The sequence below is a fragment of the Notamacropus eugenii genome, chromosome 3 (genome assembly GCF_028372415.1).
Source record: "Notamacropus eugenii isolate mMacEug1 chromosome 3, mMacEug1.pri_v2, whole genome shotgun sequence".
NCBI lineage: Eukaryota > Metazoa > Chordata > Mammalia > Diprotodontia > Macropodidae > Notamacropus > Notamacropus eugenii.
The window spans coordinates 478,701,288-478,711,630 of NC_092874.1; positions in this window are offsets into that span (position 1 = coordinate 478,701,288).

Genomic DNA, 10,343 nt, shown 5'->3' on the forward strand with positions numbered 1-10,343 from the left:
TTGCTTTGAACTGCTAAATTTGCCAACTTGCTAAGGAGCTAGCTGGGTGACCTTGGTCCTGTCTCATTCCCTTTCTCTGCCTTAATTTTCTCCTCTATAAAATGAAGATTTTGAATTAGAGTAAATATTTCTAAAGTTACCTTCTAGCACTAATGATCTTTGACTTTATGATTCTAAATTAGTAAAAGAATGATCACTTCCTTGACTGCCTCCCCAATACTCCCTTACGGAACCCCCAGCATCTTTGGGATTTACCATCTTTGACACATGCTTGGTGTGAGACCCTTGACAAATCACTTAACCATTGTGAGCCTTAATGGCTTCAAGTCTAAATTGGAAATCAATAATGCCTATGGTTCCTTACTTTTGGAGTTACTGGAAAGCGCCAGTGAGAAGTTATATATAAAGTGCTTTGGAAACTTTTCAGGGCTATAGAAATGTTCATGGTTGTTTTGGTGCTGTTCATGCTTTGGTTGGGACCTGTGACTCCCTTGGGGTAGGGAGAAACCCTTCTCTCTCAATGCAGATGGGTGCCCACCCTCCATCTTAAGTATTTTAATCGCCTGAGACACCAAAAGGTTGATTATTTTGCCCAGGGTCCCACAGTTAGTATATTAGAAGTAGGGCCCCATCATCACCACCATTATTATTATTCAATAGTGGTTTCAATTCATCAGCTTACTGCTTCTGCTGGGCTAGAATCATTTATCTGACCAACTGAAGAGCAGCCATTTCAATGTTCTCCCCAAGTAAAATGGCTTCCTCGCATCTCCCCAGTAGATGGCATATACTGACCTAGTACAGACACATGGGTGTGTCTGTTTATCACTTGCTTGGGAATGCTGGAAAACCATTTCTAGGATCCCTGGTTTAGAGCTGAATGGCATCATTTTACAGATGAAGAAACTGAGGCTTAGTGAGGTGAAATGACTGCTGATCTGGGTTGGGAACACAGTGGCAGTAGGGTGGGACCTTGGGCAAGCTCTCCAGGCCTCAGTTTCCTCATCTCTACAATGAGAGGATTGGACTTGGTGACCATTAAGGTCTCTTCCAGGTGTAAATCTATCAGCCTACAGTTCATCCGCAGATATACAGAAAGTGTCACAACTGGGATTCAAACCCAAGTTTTTCTTTTAAACATTTTTATTGATATTGTTTGTTTTTCCATCACCTTCATTTTTTAATATATCCCTTTCCTGGCCCCTTTATAATGAGTAATTCCTTGTGACAAATTTTTAAAGAAAAAAAAAGAAAAGGAGGGGAGAAACCCAACTGAGCAAAATTAGCTAACTCATCAAGTACATCTAGCAATATATCCACTATTCCACATCTGTGGTACCCCATCTCTGCAAAATGGTAGGGAGGAGCATTTTCTTGACTATTCTCTAAGGCCAAGCTTGTGAACCCAAGCTTTTTGGCTACTGCATCAGTTTCTGATGACAAAATATTGCCCAACAGCCTGTAAGAGTTCCCAAGCCACTCCTTCCCTACTACGGGGTGGGGAACATTTTTACATTAGGGTAGTGTGGACATTTTTCAGATAAGTGAACAGATTTAGAGAGATGAGGTCACTTGCCCAGAGTTACGTAGCGATGGAATGATTAGAAGATGACTCTTGCAGGAGGCTGCTCCAGGTTTGAAAGGCTCTGAATTGTTCTGGTTACTGGCTACCTGGTCGAGAAAGACCTTTACCTTTTTGACCTCCAAAGATGACTGCCCTAGCCTTCAGGCTTCCTTTTGCTAATTTGGAAGTAGCCCCTTCTTTGAGGCTTTGGGCTTCTGGCGAGTCCCTCATTACCTCTGTCCTTTAGATTATTTTGTCATCAATCCATCCACCTCTCCTTAACAGTCAACAAACATTTATTAAGTGCCTACTATGTGCCACACTCCATGATAGGGAAATCTAAAATTCCTCCTTCTGATCAGGACTTTTATCCCTCCATCTCTACTTCTTCCTTATTTCTTCTACAGTTGAAATGAGGGGAAGCTAGGTGGTACAGTAGATAGAGCTCCAGTGCAGGAGTCAGGAGGACCTGAGTTCAAATCTCCCCTCAGACACTTGACACTCACTAGCTGTGTGACCTTGGGCAAGTCACTTAACCCCAACTGCCTTATCCTGGGCCATCTCCAGTCATCCTAATGAATATCTGATCACTGGATTCAGATGGCTCTGGAGGAGAACTGAGGCTGGTGACCTGCACAGCCCTCCCTCACTCAAAACGAAGTCAAGTGCAAGTCATGTCATCATTTCTCTGATGGCATGGTCTTCTTGGGCAATGAAGGATGAACACACAGAGTTGAAACAATTCATTATGAACTCTTTTCTTCCTTACTCCATACTTCAGAACCCTTCTATATTATCCTCTGTTTCTTTTTCTCCTAGTACCAGGGGTAGTGAACCTGTGGCCTTGAGGCCACATATGGCCTTCTAGGTCCTTGGGTGTGGCATTTTGATTTGTTCTGGGAAGTTTGGATTCAGTCAAAGGACTGCATTTGAGAACCTAGAAGGCTACTTGTGTTCCCCCCAGGCTGAAGGTTCTCCACCCCTGCCTAGTCTCTGATGTATGTGTATGTTCGTCCTTTGTTGCCAAAGAAGACCAAGTCATCAGAGAAATAATGACATGACTTGCACTTGACTTTGAGTGAGGGAGGGCTCTGATAATGACAAGACCAATCCCTGATGTTATCCTCCAGGTCTCTTCTGGCAGCCTCTCCCTCAAATCTCTCTCTGTCTCTGTCTGCGATCTGTCTCTCTCCTTCAACCTCTTTTTATCTACAGATTCCATCCATATTTTTTACAAATGTGCCTATGTAGTTCCAATTTGAAAAAAGAGGCTACCTGGCACTGGACTCTGCCACTCCTTCTATCCATCATTCAATATTTTTCCTTCTTTTTATAGCTAAATTCTTAGAAAAAAGGCCACGTAGGGAAAATGATAGAATAAGGCAGGAAATTACCTGGCTTTTCCAAATTCCCCCACAAATAATTTAAAATAAAAAAATTCCTCAAAGTGAACTTTACAGTGGCAGAAATAATTAAAAATTGAGATAAAACAGTTGTTCAGCCTAACACAACTTGGGAAGATGTTAGGAAAGACGTGACCTCCCAGAACAGTGATCTGAACTGATTAAAGCACAACTACCTCTGGCAGATACTCTGAATCAATAAAAACAAGTGCTGGGCAGCTGTGTCAATGCCAACCTCAGTTTCAGGAATGTTTGCTCCATGGACAGTGTCAAGGTCAGACTGTCACACCGTGATCAGGGAGAGATTTCAGGGCCCTCCACCAGTGCTGGATGTATGGACCCAAACTGTGGCTGTGGGCAAGAAGGAGTGAGTACATGCTGATGAATATATTCAAAGAGGTCCCTGCTAGTTTTGGTCACTTGCAGGAGAGTGAAGTCCTTGGTTTTGGTTTCAGCACAGAGGGGTCAGCTGAAGCTTGTAGCTGCTGGAGGGATTTGCAATATTAGTGGTGACAGTGCTGTTGAGGGCCCTGGTCAATGCAGAGAGGAGGTCAGGCCCATGGATACAGCTCAGAAAACAGCAGTAGAAAAAGACCTGAAGCCTGAGATATTATCTTCTGCACCTCAGGACTACAGCCTGACTCTAACATAAAGTTAACAACCAAGAAATAGGGCACTAAAAAAAGTGAGTAAGCAAAAAGAAAAAACCTAGCTATAGATAGCTACTATGGCTATAGAGAAGATCAGGTTTCAAACCCAAAAGAAGGCAATGAAGTCAAAACAGTTACTTCTAAAACTTCAAAGAAACAAAAAAAATTGTTACAAGTTCAAAACAGTTCTTAGAAGAGCTTAAGAAGGATTTAAAAATAAGAGAGGATGTGGAAAAATTAGGAAAAAAACATGAGTAATGCAGGAAAATCATGAAAAGAAAGTCAAACAACTGGAAAAACCTATGGAACAAAATAACTCCTTAAAAATTAGAATTGGGCAAGGGGAAGCTAATGACTTCATAAGACACCAAGAAATAAAACAAAATCAAAAGAATGAAAAAAGAGAATGTGACGTATCTTATTACCAAAACAACTGACCTGGAAAACAGATTAGAGAGAGGCAATCTAAAATTGTTGAACTACTTAAAAGTTATTATTTTTTTTAAAGAGTCTAGACCCCATACTTCAAGAAATTATTAAAGAAAAATTGTTCTGAAGTTTTAGAACTAGAAAGTAAAATAGAAATTGAAAAAAAGCCCAACTATTACCACCTGAAAGAGATTTCAAGATGAAAAATCATGGGAACATTATAGCTCAGTTTTGAAGCTCCCAGGTCAAGAAAAAAATATTAAAAGCAATTAGAAATAAACAGTTTAGAAACTGGGGAGCTACAAGAAGTATAACACAAGATTTAGCAGCTTTTACAATAAAAGACTGAAGGACATGGAACATGATATTCTGAATAGTAAAGAAGCTGGGTTTGCAACCCAGAATAATGTACAAAGCTGAATGTAATCCTGCAAGGAAAAAAATGGATATTTAGTGAAATAAAGGATTTTCAAGTATTCTTGATGAAAAGACCAGTAAGAAACAGAAAATTTGACCTATAAAAATCAGGAGAAACATAAGAAGGTAAACATGAAAGACCAATTAAAAGGGATTTAATAAGGCCAAATTTTTACTGCTTACATGGGAAAACGTTATCTGTAACTCTTAAGAATGTTATCACTACTTGGGTAGTTTGAAAGAACATACATAGATAGAAGTATTGGGGTTGAATTGAATATGATGGGATGATTAAAAAAATCAAGTAGAGGTAAAATGGAGCAATCATCTCATACACAAAAGACACGAATGGTAGAACTATTACAATGGGGGTCAGGAGGGGGTGGAGGGCTGGTAGTTCTAGAACCTCATTCTCATCAGAACTGGATTAAAGGAGAAATAACATCTAGAGGGCTATAAAAGTCTTCTTAACTTAAAGAGAAATAGAAAGGTGAAGGGATAGGATAAGGGGGGGATTCTTAGAAGGAGTGTGGATTAGGGAGGCAGTGGTCAGAAATAAAAAAAATCGGTAAGAAGGAGAGGAAGTGAAGGATGAACAGTGAGGAAAACAAGATGAAGAGAATATACCACTAATGATTATAACTCTGAATGTAAATGAGATGAACTCACCCATACAATGGAAGTGGATAGTAGAACGGATGAAAAACAAATGAATAGTAGAATAGATTAAAAACCTGAATCTGACAATTTCTTGTTTATAAGAAACATATTTAAAAATGAGAGATACACATAGGTTAAAATAAAGGTCTAGAGCAGAATTTATTATGCACGTTTATTTGTGCTCATAAAACCCCCCCAACAGAAAACAGAGGTAATGATTATGATTGACAAAATTAAAGATAAAATAGATTTAATAAAAAGAGATAAACAGGGAAGCTACATTATGATAAAAGGTAGCATAGATAATGAAGTAATATCAACACTAAATCTGCATGCACCAAATGCTATGGCATCCAACTTTTTAAAGGAAAAGCTAAATGAATCACAGGTGGAAATGTATAGCAAAACTATAATAGTGGGGGTTTCAACCTTCACTGGATAAATCTAAACAACAAAAAAAGAAAGAAACAGATGAATAGAATTTTAGGTAAACTAGATATGAGAGATATATGGAGAAAACTGAATGTTTTTTCTCAGCAGCATATGGTACCTTTACAAAAAATGGACAAATATTAAGGATATAAAAACTTCGTAGTTAAATGTGGAAAAGCAGAAATATTAAGTACATCCTTTTCAGATCATAATGCAATGAAACTGTATTTAATAAGGGACCATGGAAACACAGATTAAAAATTAGAGATTAATCTAACCTTAAAAAAGAAATGAATTCAAGGACAACAATAAATAATTTTATTAAAGAGAATGATAATTATGAGACAATACATCAAAACCTATAGGATGCAGCAGAAGCAGTAACCAGAGGAAAATTTATATATCTAAATGCTTGCATCAATAAAATAGAGAAAGGGCAGAACAATGAATTGTGTTTGAAATTGAAAAAAACTAGAAAAAGAACAAATTTAAAATCCCAATTAAATGCTAAGTTGAAAATGCTAAAAATTAAAGTGAGATTGATATAACTGAATGTAAGAAAACCATTGAATTAATGGATAGAACCAGGAGTTTGTCTTATTTAAAAAAACTCAATAAAATAGATAGAACATTGATTAATATGAGTTTTAAAAAGAGAGAAGCAAACCAAGTTACTAGTATCAAAAAATGAAAATGGTGAATATACCACTAATGAAGATGAAATCAAAGTTATCAGGGGTTATTTTGACCAATTATATGCCAATAAATTTAATAATTTCAGTGAAATGGAAGAATAAGAAAAATATAAATTGTCTAAATTGACAGAAAAGGAAATGAAATATCTAAAAAAGCCTGTTTTAAGAGAAATTGAACAGGCCATAAATGAACTCCCTAAGAAGAAAACATTAGGACCAGATGGATTTACAAGTGAACTTTACCAAACATTTAAAGACCAACTAATTCCAATATTAAATAAATTATTTGGAATAATAGGGAAAGAAGGAATCTTACCAAACCTTTATGAAACAAATATGGTGCTGAAACCTAAACCACAAAGAGCAAAAACAGAGAAATAAAATTATAAACAAATTTCATTAATTAATGTAGATGCAAAAATCTTAAATAAAGCACTAGGTAGGAGACTTCCACTATATATCACAAAGACTATATGTCGTGAACAAGTGGGACTTATAGAAGAAACGCAGGGATGTTTTAACTAAGCAAAACTATGAAAATAATTTATTATACCAATATCAAAAGTAACAAAATCATATGATTGTATCAATAGATTCAGAAAAGACTTTTGACAAAATACAACATCTGTTCCTATTTTTAAAAAAAGAATAAGTATAAACAGATTCTCTTCCCCCCCCTTAAAATGATAAGAAGCATCTACCTAAATCCATCAGCAAGCATTATTTTTAATGGGGATAAGCTAGAATCCTCCCCAATAAGATCATTAGTGAAACAAGGATGCCCATTATCATTATTATTATTATTCAATATTGTATTAGAAATGCTAGCAACAGCAGTAAGAGAAGAAAAAGAAATTGAAAGAATCAGAATGGGCAATGAGGTTATAAACCTGTCTCTTTTTACAGATGATGTGATGATATACTTGAAAAATCCTAGAGTTTCAACTAAAAAGCTGGTTGAACAATAATTTTAGCAAAATAGTATGATATAAAAATAAACTCACATAAAGCATCCGTATTTTTATATATCATCCACAAAACCCTGCAAGAGGGGATAGATAATAAGAGATACCCCTTTTAAAATAACCACAGATAGCATAAAACTCCTGGGAGTATACCTGCCAAGCCAAACCTAGGAACTATGCAAACTTAATTATAAAACGATTTTATACAAATAAAGATTTACATAATTGTAGAAATAATCAATGTTTATGGGTGGGCAGAGAGAATATAATAAAAATGATAATTCTACCTAAAATAATCTATTCAATGCTATCCCAGCTCAATTATGAAATAAATGTTTTTATTGAGTTAGAAAAATAATAAAATTCATTTGGAAGAACAAAAGATCAAGAGCATCAAAGAAATCAATGAAAAAAATGTAAAGCAAGGAGGATCTTACATTGTATTATAAGGCAGTAATTATCAAAACTATATGGTACTGGTTAAGAAATAGAAACATGGATCAGTGCAACAGAGTAGGCATACATTAGACTATGGTAATTATTATAGTAACTTTGTGCTTGACAAATGTAAAGATTTAGTTTTGGGGATAAGAATTTATTATTTGTAAAAATTTTGGGAGGAAAGCTGTATAAACCAATATCTTACACCATTTATTAAGATAAGGTCAAAATGGACACATGACCTAGATAGAAAGGGAGATATCATAAGTAAATGAGAACATGGAACATATTACCTATCAAACTTATAGATAAGAGAATTTATTTGTAAGTAAGAGAGAGAGAGCTTGTGAGATATAAAATGGATAATTTTCATTACATTAAATTTAAGTTTTTGTACAAATTAAAGCAATGTAGCCAAGATCAGAAGTAAAGCAGAGAATTGGGGGAAACCTTTTCATCAACAATTTTCTGGATAAAGGTCTCCTATTTCAAATATGTAGAGATCTTTGTCAAATTTATAAGAATAGAGTCATTCCCCATTTGATAAATGGTCAAAGGAAATTAACAGGTAGTATTTGGATGAAGAAATCAACGCTATGCATAGTCACATGAAAACATGCTCTAAATCACTATTGATTAGAGAAATGTAAATTAAAACAACTTTGAGATACATCTTACACTTATCAGGTCGGCTAAAATGATAAAATGAGAAAAACAACAAATATTGGAGGAAATGTGGAAAAAATAGGACAATAATACACTGTTGGTGAAACTGTAAATTGATCCAATCACTTTGGAAGGCAATCTGGAATTATGACCAAGGAGTTATAAAACTGTATACTCTGACCCAGTAGTACCAGTTAGGTCTGTTTCCCAAGGTAAGCAGGGAAAAAGTAAAAAAGCTTATATATTCTAAAATATTTGTACTAGTTCTCTTTGTGGTGGCAAAGAATTGGAAACTGCTCACCAAATGGGGAACAGCTAAACAAGTTGTGGTATATGATTAAGATGGAATACTACTGTGCTGTAAGAAACGATGAGTAGGTTGATTTTAGAAAATCATGGAAAGACTTGGATGAAGTAATTAAGAGTGAAATGAGTAGAACCAGAAGAACATTGAATATAGGGACAGTAATATTGTTTGAAGAATACTGAATTATTAAGCTGTTCTGAGTATTATAAATATTCAAATCAACTACAAAGGACTTATGAAGAAAGGAGCTATCCACTTCCAGAGAAAGAACTGATAAATAGACATATATATATTACTTACATACATACCTATCTGTCTGTCTGTTTCTGTGACAAGTGGTGGACTTCTCTAGTGTGGGGTGGGGAAGGAGGGAGACAGACAGTTTGGAACATAAAATGTATTAAAAAAATTAAATTAAAAAAAGAAAAATATATCTAAACTAATTACCTCTAAATTGTCATTTCCTACTCACTTCCCAGGATCTTGAAATATGCCATTAGATTCCATCATCGTTAAATAGAAATCATTCCCTCTGGGATTACCAGTTATCTTCTAGCTGCTAGATCCAATGAATTTTTCTCAATCCTAATCCTTTTTTAACTCTTTGTAGAATTTGACTCTGTTGATGAGTCCTGGATACCCTCTTTCCCTGTCTTGCAATATAGCTCTCCTCGGGGTCTCATCTCTGACTATCCCCCCGCCCTTTCTTGCTGGTTCACCCATCTCCTATCCCTTAGTCATAGATGTCTCCAAGGCTCTGTGTTGGGCCCTCTTCTTTTCCCTTTCATACCTCTCTCTTGGTAACATCACCAGCATGAGTTCAATTGTCAACATTTTTCATATATATGACCCCTTGATGATATCTTTCCCTCCAGCCCCAGCCCTAACCTGATATTATGTAGGGATCTCAAATTTAACATGGCCATAATGGAACTTGTTATCTTTTTCCCCAAGCTAGCCCTTCTTCTACACTTTCCCCTTTTTGACTGAGGGTACTGCCATTCTACCAGTTCCCATATTTCTGGCCCTAGAGTCACCCTCCTCTCCTCACTCCCAACTCATTTATGCAATCAGTTGCTAACTCTGGTCTTGCCTCATTATTTACATTTCTGCTCTTGATAAATAGCCAGAAAGGAAAATAATGTGGACCAAAGAAGGTGAGACCATCTTGGGTTTGATGGAAACCACCTTTAGAAGTCTTTCTATTAAAAAGAAGAGGCTGTCCTAGAAGGAGCTCATGCGAGTCCCAGGTTGAGTCTCTAGTACAATGTTCTCAGGGTCATCAAAGACCCACTTTAGGGTCCATGATGTGAGGGAGGACGGAGGTCTCCCAGGTGACTCATCTGTCTGCTGGACTAGATAAGATGGTGAAATAGGTTTAGACTAATGAGTCATTTTAAACTTTGTGTTGGAACTTCCAGCCTGTGGCCAGTACTTACCGATGTTCCCTGAATTTGTTTATTATGACAGAATGTAGCCTTGGGGCAAGAGTTGATCGAAATGTTATCTTTTACATCTATTTAATTTTTCTTGATTTCTCTAAAGTAGAATAGTTAAAAACTCTATTCCTTCCCATTCTCTCCCCTTCCCAGAATGTGCCTTGAACTTTTTCAAAGGAGATTGAGTTATAGAAGGAGGCATCAGGAAACTTTTGCAAATTAAAAATAGCTCACAAAGTTATTTGCAGATTTATTTCTATTATTATGTATACACA